The sequence below is a fragment of the Plecotus auritus genome (genome assembly GCF_963455305.1).
Source record: "Plecotus auritus genome assembly, chromosome: 8".
Lineage (NCBI taxonomy): Eukaryota > Metazoa > Chordata > Mammalia > Chiroptera > Vespertilionidae > Plecotus > Plecotus auritus.
This window is the reverse complement of record NC_137782.1, coordinates 85,122,914-85,144,894: the sequence shown is the minus strand read 5'-3', so window position 1 is coordinate 85,144,894 and position 21,981 is coordinate 85,122,914. Positions and strand designations below refer to the sequence as shown.

The 21,981-nt window shown below is 45.4% G+C and overlaps 1 pseudogene across 1 annotated transcript; it reads right to left on the bottom strand.

Moving 5' to 3' along the window:
* Positions 1-12,674: 12,674 nt before the first annotated feature.
* On the bottom strand, positions 12,675-13,259 carry LOC308256157 (small COPII coat GTPase SAR1A-like; annotated as a pseudogene). Its single transcript has one exon. The product of its transcript is annotated as a small COPII coat GTPase SAR1A-like (transcript).
* Between the last annotated feature and the right edge of the window lie 8,722 nt (positions 13,260-21,981).

Here is a 21,981-nt window from a genome sequence, read left to right as displayed (position 1 = left end):
GAAAGGTAATAATTCTAGGCTTATTTATGTGTCGCCATGGGCAGATAGCTGCACAGTTTCCCTTGTAAGCATGAAATGTGGGTTTCACATATACCTGGATTTGATGCCTGGTAGACACATGACCATGAGCATCATGAAACTCCTCTAAGGCTATAAAAACTGGTGCTAGCAGTACCACCTCACAGGGTTTCCATGAAGATTCTGTGAGGTGAGCTAGCACAGGTTCTGGCACACAGCAGGTGCCAAATAAAGGCTAGCAGCTAGCTTATATGTCACTAAATTAGTGCATGTATAAGTGAATAAAAAGGTTATGTTGAGATCATGAGGGTCTTGAGGGCAGGTTCAAGGTCATGCAGAAAATGGAAAGTATTGTTTCAAGGCAAGGTGCAGTCTCTTAGAATGAATGCTGTCAATCCTAGAGGAAGTGTCATGATAGGTTTTGGGGCATCAAGCAAAGCTTAGAAAGGGATGTGTTGGCACAGGGAGAGAAATAGCCCCAAGATCTTTAAAATCCTCTGCCAAGGTCTATTGATCCTACTCACAAGGCCCTTTAAAGGATGGGGTACAGAGATAACTTCCATTGTGTTCCCAGGAAGGCCACAGAGAAGAACCCTAAAGAGTCCCTGCTTACCCTGGCCAGTTTTGCTCAGTGGATAGAGCGTCGGCCTGCAGACTGAAGGGGCCCAAGTTCGATTCCAGTCAAGGGTACATGCTTGGGTTATGGGCTCAGTCCCCAGTGGGGGACATGCAGGAGGCAGCTGATTGATGATTCTCTCTCATCATTGATGTTTCTCTCTCTTTTTCCCTTCCTTTCTGAAATTCATAAAAAAAATATTAAAAAAAGAGCCCCTGCTTGTTTTCTTGGGACCCAAAGGAGACAGAGAAAATTGGCTCTGGCCCAGGGCTGCTGGGGAGGGGGCACCCCTGCACTCCCACCTTCACCTTCAGCTGCCACATGGGGTCCTCAAGTTTAGCAACACCAAAGAGGAATTGAAACCAGACCACAATGGGTCTGGGCTGCCTGTCACTACTTGAGCCAATTAAGCAGAGACAGGGTTGAATCATATATGAGCGTTTATTCCAATACTGCTGGCAGTACAGGAGAACAGCAGGTCATCTACATAAATCTGCTCTACCCCTCCCCATAAGACAGCTGCTTATATTGGGCAGAAGGACAAAGATTACGAGGCAAAGTAGGAATTACAGGCATGGGGAAGTAGGCATGGTATGACGGTTACAGGTTACAAGCAATGTGGGCTGGGGGTCGGGTTGCAAAGGGCTGGCACCTTGGGACTAGATTGTTTTAGCAACAAGTTGCAAATCTTTCCATAATTATAGGCAGTTCTCGGAAAAGGAGGATGGACTGCATTCTGATGTTAGCTCCCATGTCCCAGGGCATACAATGCTCAGCCAGGTTAGAAGGTGCTTTCTCTAAGCAGAACAGAATAATCATTGTTAACAGAGCATGATTAATGTTTCTTATAACTATAGCTGGTCCCCACTATTTTATTTCTGCCCCTAACAGAACCTGCAAAGGAGAAAGGAAGCATCAGTTCAAAATGATGCACAGGCCCCATTGCGCACGGACTCTCACAGTGGGAATTTGGGGCAAATTCTAACCTTTCTCAACTGTTTGCCAACTAGGGCATTGCAAAGCCTGTGGTAGGTCTGGACACCAGTCTGCCACCCCCCATGCCACCCAGGGGAGTCACCGACGCTTCCGTGACTCATTCCTGTGAGCGGATTTCCCCTACCGTACATCAAAGACTGTGCACTCGGGAGAAGTGACTATTGCAATCTTCATTTTCTCAGGAAAGTGGCATCTCAACTAAAGTTCAGGGTCTTTGGAACTCCCTGTGAGGGTAATGTATGGATATCGGCTCCTCTTTCTCTCTCTTGGTGGGGGGAAGAGGAACCTAAGATTCAAGAGCAGACAGCTCACTGATTAGGGCAGTGGTTCTCAACCTTTCTAATTCCGCGACCCTTTAATACAGTTCCTCATGTTGTGGTGACCCCCAACCATAAAATTATTTTCATTGTTACTTCATAACTGTAATTTTGCTACTGTTAATGAATCGTAATGTGAATATCTGTGTTTTCCGATGGTCTTAGGCTCTACAGCAGCGGTTCTACTAGCAGGGTCTCCTAAGACCATCGGAAAACACAGATATTTACATTATGATTCATAACAGTAGCAAAATTACAGTTATGAAGTAGCAATGAAAATAATTTTATGGTTGGGGGTCACCACAACATGAGGAACTGTATTAAAGGGTGGCGGCATTAGAAAGGTTGAGAACCACTGTCCTAATCAATGAGCTGTCTGCTCTTAAATCTTAGGTTCCTCTTCCCCCCACCAAGAGAGAGAAAGAGGAGCCGATATCCATACATTACCCTCACAGGGAGTTCCAAAGACCCTGAACTTCAAAATAGACTCGCCCAGGCCATGGTATTTTGTGGAAGAGCCACACTCAAGGGGCCAAAGAGCCGCATGAGGCTCGCGAGCCGCAGTTTGCCGACCACAGGCCTAAGGAAGTAGTACATGGTTTGCCACATGGCAGCACCCCCATTTCCTTTGCACATACCTTACTTACTTCCTGATTGCACCCCTCAGGTTCCCACTCCTCTCTGACATTGCGTGATGCGGTGGTTTGCTGTCTTGTTTTTGCTTATTTACACACTTCTGGGGGACTGCCAGGTCTTGGGGCAGATCAAGGCCAGAACTCAGGGTGAATGAGTAGGGCACTGGGAGACACATGAGCTGTGTTTCACTAAAACCTGTTTGTTCAAAGTAAAAGAAGTCAGGCTTTCTGGGTTGCTTAGAAAAGCTTATTTTTGTGATTCAAACATGACAACGGGATTCTTAGTGTGAGGAGATCCTGAAGGAGGGTGGGACGTGGTAAGCCTCTGGGATTAAAAGGGCCTCATCCTGTGTGTAGACACTCCAAGGGCAGCAAAGGGGGAGGGGCCCAGGGAACCTTCTAGTGTGATGGAAGTGTCTTGTATATTGATGATGGCAGTGGTTTCATGAATGCATGTGGTGGTCTTCAGGGAACTATTTACTAAAAGGAGCAAATTTTACTGTATGTCGATGATATCATAATTTTAAAAAATAAATGAAGTCCAGAGCCAGTGTTGGTCCTAGCCAGATCTTTCAGAGGCCTGCAGATCTTAACGCTTCTAGTCCCTAATCCAGTGGTTCTCAACCTTTCTAATGCCGCCACCCTTTAATACAGTTCCTCATGTTGTGGTGACCCCCAACCATAAAATTATTTTCGTTGCTACTTCATAACTGTAATTTTGCTACTGTTATGAATCATAATGGAAATATCTGTGTTTTCCGATGGTCTTAGGAGACCCTGCTAGTAGAACCGCTGCTGTAGAGCCTAAGACCATCGGAAAACACAGATATTCACATTATGATTCATTAACAGTAGCAAAATTACAGTTATGAAGTAGCAACGAAAATAATTTTATGGTTGGGGGTCACCACAACATGAGGAACTGTATTAAAGGGTGGCGGCATTAGAAAGGTTGAGAACCACTGGATTAGGGACTAGAAGCGTTAAGATCTGCAGGCCTCTGAAAGATCTGGCTAGGACCAACACTGGCTCTGGACTTCATTTATTTTTTAAAATTATGATATCATCGACATACAGTAAAATTTGCTCCTTTTAGTAAATAGTTCCCTGAAGACCACCACATGCATTCATGAAACCACTGCCATCATCAATATACAAGACACTTCCATCACACTAGAAGGTTCCCTGGGCCCCTCCCCCTTTGCTGCCCTTGGAGTGTCTACACACAGGATGAGGCCCTTTTAATCCCAGAGGCTTACCACGTCCCACCCTCCTTCAGGATCTCCTCACACTAAGAATCCCGTTGTCATGTTTGAATCACAAAAATAAGCTTTTCTAAGCAACCCAGAAAGCCTGACTTCTTTTACTTTGAACAAACAGGTTTTAGTGAAACACAGCTCATGTGTCTCCCAGTGCCCTACTCATTCACCCTGAGTTCTGGCCTTGATCTGCCCCAAGACCTGGCAGTCCCCCAGAAGTGTGTAAATAAGCAAAAACAAGACAGCAAACCACCGCATCACGCAATGTCAGAGAGGAGTGGGAACCTGAGGGGTGCAATCAGGAAGTAAGTAAGGTATGTGCAAAGGAAATGGGGGTGCTGCCATGTGGCAAACCATGTACTACTTCCTTAGGCCTGTGGTCGGCAAACTGCGGCTCGCGAGCCTCATGCGGCTCTTTGGCCCCTTGAGTGTGGCTCTTCCACAAAATACCATGGCCTGGGCGAGTCTATTTTGAAGTGGCGTTAGAAGAAGATTAAGTTTAAAAAATTTGGCTCTCAAAAGAAATTTCAATCGTTGTACTGTTGATATTTGGCTCTGTTGACTAATGAGTTTGCCGACCACTGAGGCTTAGGCTCCTGGTGAAGTTCTGGATGTGGGCAGAGCCAGGTGACAGGGCATTCCCAAGTTCTAACTTTTGGGGACTCCTGTTGCTCGTGTGTTAAATTTGGGTTAATTATTATATCATATCTTCAAGAAAAACTGAGGTTACAAAGAATATATAAAAGCACATTTTCAGCATGGTCATAGCTGGGTAGGAGGGTCCTCAGGCTTCTTTGAAAATATAACCCTTACCCTCGCCAGTTTGGCTCAGTGGATAGAGAGTCAACCTATGGACCGAAAAGTCCCGTGTTTGATTCTGGTCAGGAGCATATGCCAGGGTTGTGGGCTCCATCCCCAGCAGGGAGTGTGCAGGAGGCAGCTGATGAATGATTCTCTCTCATCATTGATGTTTCTATCTCTCTCTCCCTCTCCTTTCCTCTCTGAAATCAATAAAAACATGTTTGAAAAAAAAGAAAATATAACTCTGACCTTTTCAGGCATTTCTTCATAAAATAATACAGGCAATGCCCTGCGTGCTCTCTCTCTCTCTCTCTTTCTCTCTGACTAAGTGCCTGGATTCAGCGCTATCTCTTTTTGTTTTCAGAGGGACCTTTCTCCCCTTTTTAGTCAGTAGGTTCAGATGCAGGCAAACAACTGGTTTCCTCTCACAGGAGAAAGGAAATATTATTCTAACAGAATCGAAATTCTTTTAGGAGTGTTTTGAAAGTGTGATTGCGAAAGACAAAAGAACCCGAGGGTGCCTTGCTCCAAATCAGGCCCCTGGAAATGGGGAACAAACAGCAGAAGAGTTTCGGGATCCAGTGACAAACACCAAGATTCTAACCTGGGGCCCATGAGGACAACGACTTCCTCCTGAGGGACTACTGGCCACACAGTTCCCGGATTCCTGCCTGAAATACACACCTTTTAAGATAGGACATTTCATGACCAATATTATTCTTGGATGAAACCTGCCCTTTTCTGCATCTTTGATGAATGGCAGCTGCTCTCCATCACACTCCTGGCATCTTCTTCTGGCTTCACCCTGAGGCTGGCACTAACTGCTTACTCAAGGCTGGACGACTCAAGGAAACCATTGTTCAACCACCCAATGAGAAAAAGAGGGGCTTTCCAGTCTCCACCATCCTCCCCGCTTTCTTCTGCCTCCTGCCTCAATGCAGTTTCATTTCCTTGAGAACAGGGGCCTACCTTCCACAAACTCGGAGTTGATGAGTTTCTTTGCCAGGTAGACCCAAGCCTGTCATTAGAGCTTGTCACTGCAGTCCCATGGCAGGTCTTTCATCCTCGAGGGGGCCATGAGGAGCTGCTGGTCTGTGTCTGCCAGCGCTTCCGGCTGGCTGGGCAGCATCCACCCGCATTGGCCTCTGTACTAGCCACTTTGAACACCTCCAATGCTTTCCTCCACAGGCCCTTTGCACATGCTGTCCCCTCTGCTGAGGGCCCTTCACACCTTCTGCCCCACCCCCTTCTTCTGTTTATTCCCATGCAGCCAATCCTGGGAAGGCTGCCCTAAGACAAGGTCAGGTTCTTTTAGTATATCATCTCATTAAAAGTAGATTCGTTTCTTGTATATATTTTATTTCAGTTTAGAATTCTACTCTCAGCTCTGTGCTTATCAGATTAACATCCATCTCTTGCTACTAACCAATCTCCAAGCTTCATGAGGGCAGGGCGCTTTCTGCAGAGGCTCCTCCTGCACCTCAGAGCTGCTGCATGGCCAGAAAGAAGCAGCACTCAGAGTGTTGTCTGCAAACACGCCCACCTGCATGTCCACCTCCTACATGCCCATCTGCACACTGTTCCATAGAACAGAGCTTCCGGTGAACATGAGACAGGCTGGCGGTGGGCAATGCTATGGAGCTGTGGCAGAATACAGAGTCTTAGGATTTTGACATTTGTGCTTAAGGAATTTGAGGCTATTCTGTCATCTACTTAGGGCAAGGGTGGGGAATGTCCAGCCCTCAGGCTGTATACGGCCTATGAAATCATTTGGTCTGGCCCTGCCAAGGCATTAGGAGTGAGTTAATTAAATGATCAAATATAGCAGGCTAATATTTAAGTTGATAATTTTGTATGGCCCACAAATGATATTATAAATATCCAAATGGCCCTTGGCAGAAGAAAGGTCCCCTACTCCTGGCTTAGGGTTAGAGAGCGTGAGGGATGAGGATGAGAGCTTCCACACCCAGATTCTTGGGGAGATTCTTGCCCAGTCACTGCTCTTGCTTCCTCGTCTGATATCTGAGATAGCACAGCCAACACATGTCACATGTGCCTGGTTTTGCTTTTTATATCAGCTTTTAACACATAGGAGTACAAGGTAAGAGGTTTTTAATGAACGTGAAGCCAGAATTTATAGGTTACTGTGAAAATAGTGTTCATCTTTGCTCAAAGACATATTGCTGACAAATACGCCAAGAAGTCTATTGAGTGACTGCTTGCCACGTCTAAATGACATCTTCCCGACCATCTGAAAACATTAAACACCTGGCTTGTCACTGAACAGTAAAGTAAGTAAAGATCATTTTAAAAGGCAAATCAACTTCACTGATTGAGAGGTGCCTAAAGGCTGTTTTTAACCTGTGATTTAAAAAGCAAAAAAATGCTTTCACTCATGTTGCAACCAAATGCTGTTGCCCTGGTACCAATAAGCAAAACTCCAAGGTGAAAGCGCCTTCCCAGCCGTTGCCCAGGCAGAGGAAACACGTCAGTGCCCTCAGGACCCCGTCACTGACCTCAGCTCCCTGCAGTCTTGCAGCACAGGAACCACAGGGAAGGTCTCCTGGGCACGCTTTGCTGCTGCTGAGTCATTCCGCCCCAGGATGGAGAAGGCTCTGCAGCTGAGGAAGAGAGTGGTGAATGGGACCACACCCTGGCCCCTCCCCTGCACGATTTATTACTGTGGGGCCAAGGGCAGTGGTGATGCTCATTTTTAACAGGTGATGGAAAGAGCACTAGTATAAAGAAATGCTGTCAACCAAAACACTTGTATGCATACATGCCTAACTCATGGACACAGACAATAGGGTGTGGAGGCCTGGGGTGGGGAATGGGCTGTAAGGGGTCAATGGGAGAAAAAAAGGGACATATGTGATAGTTTCAACAATAAAGATTAAAAAATAATAAATAAATAAAAATTTTAAAAAAAGAAAGAAATGCTGTCTTCACCCTTCCATTGTCTTGGTTAGCAATCCTTGCCAGTGTCTTAGAGAAGGCTGGGAAGAACTCAGGACTAGCCCCCTCCCATTGTGCATAGTTGAAGAGGTGAAGTCACTTCTCACAGCGCCTGGCTCCTGCTGAAGCCCCTGCATCTCAAGGACTTTTCCTTCCATCACCTAAGGCTGTTTTTCCTTCAACCATCCACAACTATGTTAAAAAGGTTGTATTTTAAAATACGTAATAAGCATGAGTGTTGCCAAGACTAGTGCCCCATCTTGTTCACAAGAGTTTGCCCAGTGAGAGTCACTGCGCCAGACTCAAGAGAAGCATCAGGCTCCCACCCAGGCTGGGGAACAGCCCTGCAGCCCACCACCATTTCTGACCATCGCCAGTGCCAGCACCCCTTCCCTCACTGCCACCAGCCCAAGGTGTCCTTGCAGCTCAGTTCAACCACATTTATCAAGCACCCAACTGCCTGGCACTGTCTGGCACTGGGAAACAAAGAAATGGTTCAGTTTTAAAGACTGCTAGGATGTTACAGTTACACAAGGCCCACAGACAGCAGCCTGACTTTCTTCAGATTCCCCAAGTAACTCTAATGGGGACTGACAAGTTAGGGATGGTCCATGTCCTGGTTCTGCACCTGAGTTAGGAGCGACCAATCCACAGGCATGTCTCCAGGATGTAGTAGAGACTTGGCTACGCATTTTCTTTCCAAGACAGATGTGGGCCATCCAAGTGTACAGATGTGAACCTCTCACCTGGGCCATCAGCCCAGTGAGACCCACTGAGTCAGCACTGATCACATCTGACCCATCATCCTGCTGGCTGGCCACTGGAGCAGACTCATAAAACCTCTTAAGACCTAAATTCCTTTCCATTCAAAAATCTTAGACCATCTATTTTATGTGTAGAAGTTATTCAACTAAAGGAATGAATGTCTGTTAAACTAAAAATAAGAAAAGAAATAGACAGTGTGGAACGGACAAGTTAGACCTCTGAGTCACCACGTGCTAGTGTTAGGAGGGCCTCCTGATTTCACAGGCAGAACTGAGAAGACCCCAGGGTTCATTCACTTGCTGGGTCATATGACACCTGCATCCAGGACCAGAATTCAGGTCTCTCGCCAGTTTCCCATATACCAGGCACCTGCTCACATCTGGCAAAAGCCTGACTTTGGCCGAATACTTCAGGGAGGGTCTTGTTCTGCCTCTCCCTCACTCAGAGAGGAGTGCTGCCCTCTCAGCCTACCTGGATGATCTTCAGCCTCCCAGTAGCCTCCTTGTGCCCAACATGGACCGCCTACTGGCTGCGGGAGAAGGCCCAGGACAGGCAGCATCTGCTGGGCCCACAGGTCCAGGATATTTTTTCCTGAAGCCCTCCTGTCAGGAAGAGTGGGTTCTAGAAGTTGATGACTAGGAAGAGCAGAGGGTGCTCTCTTCAGCCATCATTCTCCCTTCCTCCCCCATATCTTCCTCTCATCATCAGAACCAGGCCTACCAAACCCAGAAGTCTCATTTGCTGTGCTAAGCCAGCTGGGGTCTCCCACATAGCACTGCATGCACAGTTGATAGCATGTGTGCACTCTCTGGCTACACATTTTCTTTTCAAGACAGATGTGGGCCATCCATGTGTATAGCAAATGAAACTTCTGGATTTGGTAGGCCTGGCCCAGCATATACATTGCAAGTTCAGTTCAATCACATTTATCAAGTGCCCACCCTGCCAGGCTTTGCCTGGCCCCAGGAAACAAAGAAATAGTTCAATTTTAAAGTTCAGTTTCTCTTTCCCTGGCTGCCTTCCCATTCACCCCCACAGGTGTCATGCTCTCACAGCAAAGGGTCAGGGGGAAAAAAAAATCACACCACAGGAGCAGAATGAATTTATTTTCTCTGCTTTTTATTATTGACCTGGTTTTATCCTTGTAATCAACCCCATGTAAGGTCTCTCCAAACCTCTTCTACTCACTTTGTGAAAAAGCAGAAAACCTATATAAGCCAGGTGTCAGGGTCAGAACCAGGGTCAGGGTCAGAACTGTGTGGCTCTCTGGTTGCTGGGAGAGAATGGCATGAGGGTTCAGGTCTGTGAGGTCTGCACAGGAGCCTCGGGGCTGTTGCAAGAGCTGTGTGCTTGTACCAGGGAAGGCATGGGGCAGATAGGGCAGAATGCAGCAGTGTTGTGACCTTGACACTAGATTGCCTGGTTCAAATCTAGCTCTACCTCTTATCAGATACCCAACCTTGGACAAGTTCCTCAGTGTCTTTATGCCTTAGTTTCCACATCTAGAAAGTGGGCCTGATGATAGTAATTACGTGGTTGAGTGCTGTGGGGGATCCATCACATCCGCACATCTGCCATTACTAGGAGAGTACCGGGTTGTGGGCAGTGACTGTCAGCTCCTGGTTGTTTCTTTTTCTACCCTTCTTTGGTGCCCTTAAAGGGACAGTATAGGAAATGGACTAAAGAGGAGATCTGCCTGCCCCCACAAGGCCCCACACTGTCTGATGTTCCACTGGTTGGCTGCCTTCAGAGGGCAAAGGTTACAGGGGATGATGGAGGCCATTGGTAACCCATCCTGCATTATTATAATTGCTTTTGTTATTAGTTGATATAGGTTTGTGACAGTTTTTTCATATCTAACTTGTATTTAAAACAATCCTGAGATGCATGGGAAAAACATCATTATTATCCCGACTTTGTGAAAAAATGACCAAAACAGAGCAAACCTTTTCTGCCTTGACTCACAACTTGATAACGGATTATGCTCAAACCAGATTCTTTTGGGAGTGAAAGAAGCTCTATTAGTAATTATGTTGTCCAGGCAAATCAGGATAAATGGATACTCTACTAAGGGAAGACTCTTCAATTTAATTTGATGCATTACCACAGTAAGTGGCAGGAAAACATGAGTCTGTTAGGCACTGGATCAGCTGGGCTGTCACTGCTCTCCCCAGAACACCCTCCAGAAGGGGTTTTGTAGAGGAAAAGTTGAGGTGTGCACTTCACTGACAAGACGAGGAACTGCTAGAGATTCAAGTGAAATGTCCTGTGTCCAAGGCCCAGAGTAGAGAATCATGCTGTTTTCAAAAATAATCTCTCAAGTCTTTTATGTTTAGGGAGGAATCAGAGAAGCATTTGAGATGCAGACCACTCAAGCAACAGTGGGTTCTCCAGCGAGTGGGCAATGAGGCTGCTTGACTCCCTCCTGAGATGGAGGTGGAGGGGAACACGGGCCTCTAGGTAACGTTTGGCTCTTCCTGAGCATGCTCTTTTATCTGTCCCATTTCCCTACTTAGCTCTCAAGTCCCACCATGCTTCAGGCTTCAGGCCTGGGTCAGGAGTGGGGTGCAGGGATTGGTAAGAGTATCTTAGTTTTTAAAGATTACTAAAATAAGGAAAGCAGAGTTGAGTGGATACCCAGAGGCACTGCCCTCAACACATCATCATGACAAAACCGTATGCACCCAAAGAACAAGAGATTGGGAAATTCAGGGCTGATAGATTTTTCTCCAGTGTCAAGAAACAATCATGAGGCTGAGTTGCTAGGAGTTTTAATTCAGCTGACAGTGGGGAATGGGGGAGGTGATTTAAAATATATATATATATATTTTTTAAATTGATGTTTAGAGAGAGAGGAAGGGAGAGAGTTAGAGAGATAAAAACATCGATGAGATAGGAACATCATCGATTGGCTGCCTCCTGCATGCCCCACACTGGGTATCGAACCCGAATCCCAGGCATGTGCCCTGACTGGGAATTAAACCAGTGACCTCTTAGTTCCTGGGTTGAAGCTCAACTGCTGAGCCACACTGGCCAGGCGGGGGAGGTGATTTTCTAATATCAGGAATTTTTGGAGGCAGCATAGCCTGTGGGCTAAATAAGTTGACATGTGAAACAGAAGAATGTTTGGCACCAATAAGCATTGTATGTGTTGATTCTGATTAACACCCTCAACCTGGGTCTCTGGTGCTTGGTATCTCAAAGCTCCTGGTGCATCTGGTTTTGCCCCAAGCAAATCCTGCAAGTGGAAAACTTAAAGCCTACTGAGTAAATCTTTCCTAGCTTCGACCAAATGCCACAACGCCAGATTTTTAAGTTCTCAAACCACAGAATTAAGAGCCCTTCCGCTGTTAACTTTGTTCTGTGTGACTTTTCTATTCAGAAAAGTTCTCCCTGGAGTCTGTGCAAAAGTAACTGAAAGAGACACCTGGAGTATATGACAACATGGGAGGTGTTCTCAGTTCTTTTTTGAGGCAAACATCACTTTTTATAAGAAAAAAGTTAAAAGGTGATGAGAGAGAAATGAAACTTCTCAACAGTTAAGAGCAAAGACTGGCTGAAATTTGTTAACTTTATAAGTAATAATAACAATAATTCACTCTATAATGAATTCCTCTTCAGTGAACAATCTGCTATAGACTCCATGATGGGGACTAACCCTAGCTTGCCACAGTGGACACCTGCTGCACCTGTGAGGCCAGGTTCTGCCCTTTCCAAGTTCTCTGTGCACAAGGTGATGCCACCTATTCCAGGCAGTTAGACAAACAGGGGAGCTTCTCCCACTAACCTGCTAACCCAACAGGAGTAAGTTCATCTGACTGAGCTCTGGCCTCCAACATGTACCTCTGCATAATTTTATGAAGTATCTAAAGGCCACTCGCTAGATTTAAAACAAAAAGAACAGAAAACTCTGAACCAAGTAAATTGTAAACTCAGAATGGTAGAAGATAAACCAATTACATTAGCACTTCCTTTAAAAAATGAAATAATTTCTTTTGAAATCAACCACAGTGGCGAGACATGTTTTCCTTTTCAATTGCCCCCTGATGGCACAGAGCTTCACCTGCCAAGTCCTGCCAGTTTCCAAGGCCTGGGATGTTGACTTACTCCAGCACATGGTCAGCATGACCTCCCAACAATGTGGAGAAGAGCACATGTTGCCACTAGGTGAAGTGAGAGCTGACAGAGACTCTGGCTTCTCAATACCAGAGGTGGTTGGAGAGCTTTTCTTGTTCTATTAGAAAAGTTCATGAGGAAGCTGTGAATAGAATCAGTTCCCAGAAGTAAAACTCCTATTTTCACTGTCCAAACATCAGTCAATATACTGGGAGAGACATGGGAAGCCTTGCCATAGCCTTCCCTCTTGAACACACTGCACATGAACACTTCCATGGGGCAGGAATTCAGCTCCTTCAGGGTCACAGTCCTCTTTCCTGTGGTCTGTCCATAAAACCCAAATATCTCCCAGAGTTTTTCTACACCGATTGCATCTGTTCTGTCAGTTTGTAACCCAAGATAAGGATTGGCACATTGGATATTGTTCCATCGATCGTTGAAACGTTATGTTCAACTATGGATTCTATGAGGTGAGGATGATCTGCACAGTCCACCAGAAAGACAATCCCATTACCTACTGGGAGATCATTTTTCCAAACTCAATTTGCTTGCTCAGACCCACCAAGATCAAAAGTTGTAAAAGTCAATTCAGCAATTGTCAGTTCTTGGATATCAGATGTAATGTTGGAGCATGTCCATCATTTTTGAGCTTGTGTAGAACATTGGTTTTTCCTGCATTGTCCAGACCAAAGAATACCAGTTTTCTTGATTTCTTCTACAATCCTAGGAACTGGAACACAGGGCTGAAGCCATTGTAGATCCACCCAAAGATGAAAGACATTATTATGCTTACCACGACACAAGGGGTTCCTCTGGCAGCAACACCAGCAGCGAGCAGCTTTGATCCTCCTCTGATCATACTCCCAATATCACTGCAAAAATATGCAACCTTGGGCCAAAGACTTTAGCCAATGTTGCAAGCCTTCCAAACTCCACTACCTCTCCTTTCTTGGGGGCAGATTTCTGATTTTGTTTAGGACTTAGTTTTAAATATACTTAAGTGCTGAAGTTGGTTCCCTCCCCAGAATCTGTGATTGCTTTAGGGGTGGGCATGTGGCCTAACTCTGGTCAAAGAGACATGAAAATAGATTATGGAAGTTGTAGGTGAAACTTCTGGGAAAGGTTTGGCTATTGTCCCCTGGGACTATAATGCTTGGAGGGGTACAGCCACTTTGTGACTATGAGGTGAAAAGCTTGTGCAATATGAAAGCCAATACTTTAAAGATAATAGGGAAGAAGTAGGAAAGAACTAGGGTGCTTGGTGATAAAGAGAGCTGATGAGGTAGCCAGTTTTGGCACTGCTTCTACTGAACTTATTTTTCTGAGGTGATCCACATTCTTATTGCTTTAGTGCTTTCAGATGTGTGTTCTGTACTTGTAGCCAAAAACACTCCAACTCATTATCCTTGATCCAGTCACTGACCTTTTTAAGCCTTACTTTTCTCATCTCTCAGACATGAACACAAGAGTTCTTATCTAATTGAAGTAGGTAATATGATAATAATGCAAGCAAACACTCATGTCACACTTGCTAGGGGCCAGACTCTTTTTAAACAGTTGACTCATGTGACATACACAGAATGCTCAGGGTAGGATCCTGAAACTTACACGTTCTTAGCACTTATCATTATGATCATTGTTGTTACAGGAAGTAAGCTATTAATTCAGACATTCTGTTCCTAGACAATTTACTTACAACAAGAGGAAGTAGACTTTCTGGTCCTCCTCCTATTACCCCATGAGAAAGATTACAGGAGCATTTTAAAAATGTTTTTGCTCCTATGTTAGTTTTGGAAATTCAAATCCTGTCACAATGAATGACATAGGAACCAATACATAGACAAGTGCTCTCCTGATGTTTATGTTATAATGCATGTATTTAAAAATAAGCTCATAATAAAAATTGCTACAAATCTATTTGGAAGCTAAAATAGGTTATTGTAAGAGTGGTTCTAGATGGATTTTAAACTTCTGGAGTTTAGAAAGAAGGTTTTGGCTTTCTTAGTAACCACACTCTACCTGTCATTGTCTTATGTATAGAGTGAACAGCTCGATAAAATAGTCTATTTCTTAATGCTCTATCAAGAACTAAGTAGGGAGGAGAAACCAAGATGGTGGCATAGGTAAGCACCTAAGCTGCTGCCCCGCACAACAATTTCAAAACTACAACTAAAAGACAGAACGGATACCATCCAGAACCACAGGAAAGCTGGCTGAGTGAAAATTCTATGACTAGAAGGAAAGAGGAAATCTCACGGAGAAGGAGCGGCAAAGAGCTGAGGTACAGAGACACGCTCGCTCAGAGAGGAAGGCTGGCGGAGTGCCTGGCTGGCTTTCTCTGGCGGGAGGGGGAAAGAAGCCCCCGACTGCACTGAACCCCAGTTCCGACTACACTGAACCTCAGTTCCGGGCAAAACCCTGTGGACCCAGGCTCATACAGGGGGAGTTTGGACTGTCAGGTAGAGAGAAAGGCACCCAGAGACTCGGAAACTCGGAGACTCAGGGGACCCATGGCGGCAGGGGTCTGGAGGTGCGAGTGGCACAAAGACTGACTGCGGAGGTTACCACAGGCGGAAGGGAGTCAGAAGCTCCTGACTGCACTGAACCCCAGTTCCGACTGCACCGAACCGCAGTTCCAGGTGAGCCCCTGGGGACCCATGCTCTTACAGGGGAAATCTGGACTGTAAGGCAGAAACTCGGGAACTGCGGAAGGCAGAGGTCTGGAGACTTGCTCGCAAGGGCAGGGCTGACGGGAAGCCAAGACTGTCTGCCCAGCCCTGAGACTCCACCCCTTCCAAGCTGATCACAGAGGCTTTTGCAATCTGGCAAGGCTAATCCTATAAGGCTGTCTCCAGCACCGAAAATCTCCCAGTGTAGACACAGCTGATCCTCACAGCCAACTGGCCTGCAGGTCAATTCCTCCCAGTGATACCAACAACAATCAAGACTTAACTACAACAAGGCTGTACACACAGTCCACAAAGGGGTGCACCAAGAGTGTCCACCTCAGGTTAACTGGGGAGGCCGACCCACTGGGCCATATAGGAAACCTAGCACACAAAGCTACTCTACCAACTCAGCAAAGCAGTGAAAAATGGGGAGACGAAAAAACAGATCACAAACAAAAGAAATGGAGGAAAACAAATGACTGGATATAGAATTCAAAACCACGATTATAAGGCTCTTCAAGAATATCCTAGAAAAGGCCGATAAATATAACGAGACCCTCAAAGATATGAAAAAGGACCAACTAGAAATTAAACATACACTGACTGAAATAAAAAATATTATACAGAGACCCAACAGCAGACTAGAGGAACGCAAGAATCAAGTCAAAGATCTGAAATACAAAGAAGCAAAAAACACTCAACCGGAAAAGCAAAAAAAAGAAAAAAGAATTCAAAAAGTTGAAGATAGTGTAAGAAGCCTCTGGGACAACTTCAAGCGTACCAACATCAGAATTATGGGGGTGCCAGAAGAAGAGAGAGAGCAAGATACTGAAAACCTATTGGAAGAAATAATGACAGAAAACTTCCCCCACCTGGTGAAAGAAATAGACTTACAAGTCCAGGAAGCACACAGAACCCCAAACAAAAGAAATCCAAAGAGGACCACACCAAGACACATCATAATTAAAATGCCAAGAGCAAAAGACAAACAGAGAATATTAAAAGCAGCAAGAGAAAAACAGTTAATTACCTACAAGGGAGCACCCATACGATTGTCAGCTGATTTCTCAACAGAAACTATGCAGGCCAGACGGGAGTGGCAAGAAATATTCAAAGTGATGAACAGCAAGAACCTACAACCAAGACTACTCTACCCAGCAAAGCTATTATTCAGAATGGAAGGTCAGTTAAAGAGCTTCACAGAAAAGAAAAAGCTAAAGGAGTTCATCACCACCAAACCAGTATTATATGAAATGCTGAAAGGTATTCTTTAAGAAGAGGAAGAAGAAAAAAGTAAAGAGAAAAATTATGAACAACAAATACATATCTATCAACAAGTGAATCTAAAAATCAAGTGAATTAAAAACCTGAGGAACAGAATAAACTGGTGAATATAATAGAATCAGGAGCATAGAAAGGGAGTGGACTGATAATTCTCAGGGGGAAAGGGGATGGGGGGGTGCAAGAAGAGACTGGACAAAAATCGTACACCTATGGATGAGGACAGTGTGGGGGGAGGTAAGGGCAAAGGGTGGGGTGGGAACCGGGTGGAGGGGAGCTATGGGGGGAAAAAGGAGAAACAATTGTAATAATCTGAACAATAAAGATTTATTAAATTAAAAAAAAAAAGAACTAAGTAGGGTTGAAAATTCACTTACATGAAAGCCAACCGGCTAGCTCAGTGGTCGGCAAACTCATTAGTCAACAGAGCCAAATATCAACAGTACAACGATTGAAATTTCTTTTGAGAGCCAAATTTTTTAAACTTAAACTTCTTCTAATGCCACTTCTTCAAAATAGACTCGCCCAGGCTGTGGTATTTTGTGGAAGAGCCACACTCAAGGGGCCAAAGAGCCGCATGTGGCTCATGAGCCGCGGTTTGCCGACCACTGGGCTAGCTTAACATATCTCCCGGAAGCTGGAAAAAAACACAAAACCCACAGGAAACTCCTGGGCCAGAGGTAAGGACTTTATCACTCAGGTAGCATGAGCTTCCTGTTTACAATAACCCTAAATCCAGCCTCTGAGTGACAGAGGCAGATGGGTCCAAGTGGATGCTGCACACAGTGGGTTTATACCAGAGTTGAGGAACGTTGAATTTAAGAAACCTTAATCTTACTTGGGGTAACAGCAAATGTACCCATTATCTTTATTATCCTGATCTGGAAATAAACCTGCCTACTATCCAAGGAGACATTATCTCTGTCTCCTAAGGCTATTACTGTACAAACATCCTTGAGAAGATAGTTCAGAGCAAAAGCTGATAATGCCTCTGCAGAAATTAATGGGAACAGCATGGAGAATTGTCTCCCAAACCTCTCCTCATTCATGAGGCAGAGTGGAAACCCCAATATTTCACCTCTACCTCTCCCTTTGATATTGTTGTAATTAGCTAGTCCTAATATATAAAAATCCTGGGTCTGTCATATCCGCAATGACTGGAGACTTGACCTAACTCCCAGGCTGCGCGCTTAGCAGGCTCTGGTGGGTGGGGACTTGTGGCAGCAGAGACGAGGACAGGGAAGGTGGGGCCGGCACTCACATTCACTCACAACCGCACACATGCACAGACACACACAGCGCCCACCAGCTCACAGCCTTTTCTCCCTTTCTTTCCCTCCCTCTCAGCTCGCTCTCGGAGCATCTCTTAGAATGAGGAAACAAAACAGACTGGGCCTGAAGAGAGGGCAGGCAGAAGGTGGAGTGGCCCCCACTGGCCCTGCTCCCTCCCAGCCGGGAAAGAGGAAGAGGGACACAGAAAGGCAGGGAGGCTTGGAGGACTGCTGAGAAAAACAAAGAGAGACAGAGATTGGGCAAGATCAGGTTGGTGGGGTAGGGCAGTTGGGGGCAACCAGGTTGGCATGGGAGGGCAGTTAGGGGCGATCAGGCAGGCAGGCAGAGGCAGTTAGGGGTGATCAAGCAGGCATGCAGGTGAGCATTTGGGAGCCAGTGGTTCCAGATTGCGAGAGGGATGTCAGACTGGAATTGGGCCTAAACCAGCAGTTGGACATCCCCCGAGGGGTCCCTGATTGCAGAGTGTGCAGGCTGGGCTGAGGGAACCCCCCACTCCTGTGCATGAATTTTGTGCACTGGGCCACTAGTTATTAATAATAGGAAGGGAGCAAAAGGGAGGCAAGACATTATAAGCATAGTTATTTGGATAGAGTCACCAGGAAGCTGCAATTTCACACTCCCCAGGGAACCACCAGCCCATTCCCTGAAGATGACTGGGGGAAGGGACTGAACAAAGGGGAAGATGGGAGCTTGCACAGTGAATTGGGGTGACATAAGGAAGGTACCTGTCAGTCAAACCTGGGAACAGAGATAATTGGCCAGAGGGGCAGAGCCTCTGCAAGCCCACGTGAAAATTTTGGATTACATATCCCAGACAGGAATTCTCACTCTCTTGTTGCCCTTGGTCCTCTGGGCTCTGGGCTTTTGTGTTTCTCTTGCATTCACCCATGTTCCCTCCATAGCCATGTGGCCCGGTGGACACTCACACAATGAAATGATAAACTGCAGTGGAGAACACAGCTGAGCTAGTCTGATGCTAGATTAGACTGTGCAGACATGGAATGGAGACTCTGGGCAGCAGCATTAATCCTAGCTCTGCTGAAACCACAGTTACACGTCTATGATGGGACGGAGGGAAATGGGACCTTGGAAATGCAGGGATTTACCTCCATGCAAATAAATGCCACTCATTCTCTCATGCGAGTCTTGGAAAATTATTTTTCTTGTGATACTGCAAGGAAGTCACATCCTCCATCAAAAGGAGGAGATGAGGAGAACTCCCCATTGGTAACACCTTCATGTACATCCTACATGTGTCTATCAGGGCTTCCTGTGACTTGCATTTGTCTCCAAGCTGCCCCCAACCCTAAGTTTTACATTTTGGTGAACCACCACTCTCTAAATAAATGATTCTCAGTGGTCCATATTAGATTACCAGAAAATGGAATTTGACTGGTCCAGCATGGGTCAGTATTCTGTCCTGGATCAAGTAGCTGTGGCCAGGGTCAGGATCAGATGACAAAAACACATTCCCACCCTCTGGATAAGCAGGAAGGGCAGAGTCTCTTAGGGGAAGAGCAGGGAGACAGCTTTAGTGAAGACTCAGCCAATGAATAAATTGCATAACTGGTGTCATCATCTTTAGCAGCAGTAGTCTCTTTAGAAAACTTATAAATCACTTATATTAAAAAGAGTCATCAAATATGACTCAAATAACTTTAGCAGAAAACATACAAAAAAAGTCTTTTAATTATATGATCTGTGCTCTCTGAATATTCAAAAAATTGGATTGCACCATCTTGCTGAGCCATGCTTGACAACACCTTTTATTGCTATTGGCTTGCTGGGTTTATGCTCTTTGGAAGGGGCCAGAATCATTTGTATTGTAATTGAAATGTGCTGTTTATATAAATCTCACTCAGAAAAGCAATTGAAAAACCAACCCAGCAGCCAGAAAAAAGGCAGCTCCATAAGAGGGATTAACAGGAGAAAGCAGTGAGTCTGAAAAACTAGGTCTGTCTCAACAGAACCTGCTGACCAGAAGCTGTCCTTCAAGACTGTTCCCATTCTTGTTTTGCTGAATGTAAATGGAGGGGTCAGAATGGGCAAGTTGGGTCCTCTTCACAGCCTTTCTTCTTCTCTCTTCAGCAGTGGAATCCTCCCAGTTTTCTAATTGTTGGCCTCTCAAAAATCAAGAGGTTTGTGAATGTGTACTTCAGCTTAGAAGGAATTTTCATCATGCATGATATTTTATGGATTTATTCTCTCATAATGAAATGAAAGAACCATCAAAAGAGAGAAGCCCAATTAAAGTTTGTTGAAGATAAAACAGAAGGTAAGAAAGGGCCAGTTGTGCACACTGGGTCAACACTAGACTCTAGATTAGAAAATGTCAACAACCAACATTGAATGGGGATGTTTGGGATGAGTGGCGTGGGTCCGATTTCCTCTGCCCTTAAGAGTACTTGGACCCATCTGGCATCTTGCCATGCATCCCATAACTGGAGAAGCCTGCCAACCTCTTAACTACTTCCCAAGTTAAGAGACTAGTTATCCTCAAGCAGTTCTGCCTCAGACACTGAGCACTGAGTCTACCTTCCTCCAAACATACACAGGGATAGACTCTTACCTCACTTTGGTATTCCAGACATCATCTCACTATCTGTCTGTGGCTTTCCTCTCTTCCCTATCATATTGCCCTGGCCCTTACAACAATGTGGCTGCTCAGACAATGGCTTTCTACCTGTATTGCCATTGTCTTTCCAGGGCTGGGCCCTTGGGAAGTCATTCATTCATTCATTCAATCATCTAGGCTTTTGCCAGCTCCAGACATTGGATTAAGCATCTTAAGAGGTATAGGGATAAAAACAAAGCCTGGTGTCTTTTCTTGAGAGCTCACAATCCACTGTGGGTGGGAGAGGGGCAGGTAAATAAAGAATTCTTCCGATGTACTAGAACCAGATGGGAGACTGGATTAAGGTTCAGGGAGCATGGAGAAGGGACTTCCTTCAGCTTGGAGACCCTGGGAAGACTTTACAATGACAGAGCGCTTGAAGACTTTCTCAGACTTCTCTACATCAGAGAAGGAGGGGCAAAGATGGAGTCAGGAGACTTGTGGGTGGGTGGGCAATCCAAGCACCTCAAGGGTAGAGCAGAGGGCTTCCCTCTCCTGACTGTTCTAGTCCTTGATGGCGCTTTGATGGGTTTCAGCTCATTGAGAACATTTCTCTTCATCACTTTGGAAGCTAGAGTTAGATTCTGGGTGGTGCCTGTACTGAAGGACATTTGAATGTTGACACTGTCTGAATGGTTTAATATGACTAGAAAAGCATGCCTGAGGCCAGAGTGAAAGGAGGTGTGTTCAAGGTTCATATGTGTGCTCTTTTCTGCCAGCTCTCTAGAAGCTGGGCGGGGTCATCTTCAAAGGCAACATCTGGAACAGCTGTGGGAGATGTGTTTTCATAGCATTAGGAGCACTTACACTAGCAAGTTCCAACTCTTCTGTTTTACTAACACAATTTATGGTAAAAATCAATATTTGCTGAGTGATGACTTGACCCTCATCATGCAGAGAGCCCTGGGACTAGAGCTATCACGTTCCTCCAGAACAGCGCTTCTCAGTATCATTTAGGGGGTGTGGTCAAATGCAGGCCCTGGGGTCACCACTGACTTGAGACCTATGGGGTGGGATGGGAAGTTGCGGTCTGGGGTCTACATTTTTAACACACTAGCCAGATGATTCTAATGAACACCGAAATTTGAGAGCCTTACTCTGAAAAATGAGTAAAAGGATCTTGCAAAGGAGACTAAGAATTGCCACAGTTCATCTGTGTGGAGGCTGCAGGAAGGGTACATAACAGGTATCTCAAAATCTAATGTCCCTTTAAGATTTTCTGGTTAAAGTATACATTCTTGGTCCCTAGCTCCAAGAGCCATGACAAGCAAAACATTCTGAGGTGTTCTAAGTTAAATTCCAGTGGCCAGAGAGTGGGAGAAAGAATAATTCTCCAGTTCGGAGCTGTGAACCAGCTGGCAAAAGACTGCTCACCTTCCTGAACATATGTTGGAGCTTTGAATCAACCTCTAGATGTCAATTAACTGACCAGAGAAGCCGCCACATCCTTCACATGAATGGACTTTCAGGGCTGTTGCCTGTAACCAATCAAAAGTAGCCAATATTTCTTCCTCACAGACTGCTTCTATCATAGCACTGCCTCCACTTTGCCCTTTCCTGCCCCTCGATTTGTAACCAATGTAAATTCTTTCAAAACAACTTACATTCCCCACCCCCTACCCCAGAACAGGATGTATAGAAGTGTT